We start from the raw sequence: 2,824 nt of genomic DNA on the forward strand, positions 1-2,824 counted from the left end.
ACAATTTTATCATAAATTAATCACACGCTCACCGTGTTCAAAGCACTAAATAACTCGCCCTCTACTAAATTTGACACTATATTGCATTTACTTTCAAATTTTTAATGAGTTGACTGGAGTGTATTGAGTTACATATTATATCTGTAATGACTGGGATAGTCACGGATTTCAGTCTTCCATAACTGTTATAGAAAATATATTTATCCAGGTATATTCAAGTAACAATTACTGAATTTCCAAGCAGTTTCTCCATGTAGTTATGATATTCTGGCTGACATGATGTTTCTAGGTCGTAAACCTGTGCTAATCCTTTCATAATTCACATAGATAAAGGCTAGATACTGCAACATTCTCAAAGTAGAGTATTTATGTTTCTGTATGGACTTATTGGAAGGTAACATATTGAAAAGACGTTACAAAAACCTTTAAACCTGGTTTGGCTTAAGACTGTGTATAGAGCATTGTTTGTAAAATTATCAGTTGCACCGATTTCCCAAAGAGTCAGTGGTATAGTCCTGTGGGGTTGCGCGTGTCATGATATAAAATACTGTTACGTCTCTGGTCGTTTGTTAATTTCCCGTAAAAATTCTTTCCGAGGAACTTCTGCGATACAAGTCCTTTCTCAAATAAAACCAGTTTATTCTTTCTCAATTCAACTTTGCAATACACTTAATTTCTACAGTCACCTTCACTTAAACACACGCTATAATTCACAACGAACGATTCACGCACTTTACTTAGTACCACGCTTGACTCAATTGTTCGTCTCTGTCACTGCCTATCTGCAATCCAATCTCGAATAATTGTCTGGCGCACTTATTCAGTATTTGCTAGGCGCCCTCTATTCTTGTATATAAGTGCGCCAGACAATTATTCGAGATTGGATTGCTGATAGGCAGTGACAGAGACGAACAATTGAGTCAAGCGTGGTAGTAAGTAAAGTGCGTGAATCGTTCGTTGTGAATTATAGCGTCTATTCTTGTATATTATTCGTGATGTTCCCTGATCTTTCTAGAATTAATTACGTGTTACCAGCGTCACGTGACTTCCGCTGTCGTAACAATACTATTTAGTTTAGATGTTACTGACTGATTTGTTTTTATGAGTGAATATTTTATTATTGTTTAGTTTTTGTTATGATAAGAGTTAAGTGTAGACGATTGTAGGAGGTTTTGTTAATAATTCATTGATGTTGAGACTATTGAACCTCGCGTGCAAAACATTGACGTTGACAATATAGAAGGCGGACAGACGATTAGGAGACAAAGTTATTGTTGCGTATCTGCTTGTTTGTTAATTTCCGGTATAAATTCTTTCCGAGAAACTTCAGGGATACAAGTCCTTTCTTGATTAACCCAGTTTATTCTTCCTCGATACAAACTTTGTAATACACAGAATTTTCACAGTTAATTCGTTTTCTAAACTTAACTACACTCTATAAATCAAAGTGATACACACACTTTACTTACGGTGCCTACTGTTCGCTTGACTCTGTTATCTATCTCCTCAATCAGGCTGGTTTTTCTCGCCAGACTTATATATTAAAAAAGCGGGCATCTCGATCAGACTTGAGTTGCCGGGTAAATTCGTAATCCTTCGAGAAACTCCAGCGTGCATGCTCCTAGCGTCACGTGTTTGGTTTGAAATATTGAGTTGGGATACATTTGATGGAAAACACCAGTGATTAGCTTAAATTATATTAAGATAAAAACACTGTGTAGTTTGTGTATTCTAAATGCTGGGAAAAGATATTTCAGACTTGGTCTTCAAACTGAAATATTTGAGAGTATGTGATTTTTCATAAGAACTTACATCATAGTCACTGAAAAATATGGTGGATCCGTTGATGCTGGGGAAGGAAAGTCTTGCATTTCTGGTAACTGAGATATTTGTAGGTTATATGATTTAGTTTTCAATAGTGAAATCACAGTATGGTCACTTGGTTATTCAAAAGGAAAGCGAACATAAAGTACATATTGCTTTTGAGTAGTTTTGATTTAGAAATAAGTTTAATTAGTATATACTAGATTGTTTTCAGACTTTGCAGATATTATCGAATGCTTGTTCTTGATATTATTTCTAAACAAGGCAGTCCTTATACACGAATTTAATGATGAACACATTTAGTTGTAGTGTTCAAACAAAATTTGTATGTGGATTGCATGAATGTAATTCCGAATGTATTTGTAAAATCGGATTTAATTTCACTTATTTATTCATATATAGGGTATGAAACTTTCAAGGTTAGAGGCATTGATTCTTTTCATAACGACAGAATCAAAGTCCAGTACGGAAGAAGGGATAAAACTGCAATAAAACACCTTACACCAATAACTGAACTTAGGCCAACTAGCTTATGAGCAGCCAGACAGATTCGTTCGATAGTAATAGGAATTTGATAAGAATCAGTGGAACGACGGTAATAGCAAACATTCGAAGCCTATCATAAATATCCCTAGCACATTGTTAACTATACAGTGTTATCTCTGTACCTCCCCTTCTTTACCACACTAGTTTCGCAACATAATAGTTAAAATTTTGTTATTTCCTGTTTAAATCCTGCTGCTTGTTGTTTTGGTTGTATGTTTTTTCTTTTGCCTTATGCTATTATAAATGTTCCAACTGAATGAATATGTATATTTAATACTGTTGCGTCATCGAGATCACGTGACTCTTCTCACGCCCTCTACTTTCTATAACTATCCCGTACTTTGGCGAATGCTCTAGTATTTACTAGATATAGGGTAGCCTGGTATATAAAAGAGGGTGACAACGTGACGGGATAAGGTAATGTGTGTGTAGATAGTGAGTGATTGAACTGCAG

Source organism: Limulus polyphemus, unplaced genomic scaffold, assembly GCF_000517525.1.
Source record: "Limulus polyphemus unplaced genomic scaffold, Limulus_polyphemus-2.1.2 Scaffold171, whole genome shotgun sequence".
Lineage (NCBI taxonomy): Eukaryota > Metazoa > Arthropoda > Merostomata > Xiphosura > Limulidae > Limulus > Limulus polyphemus.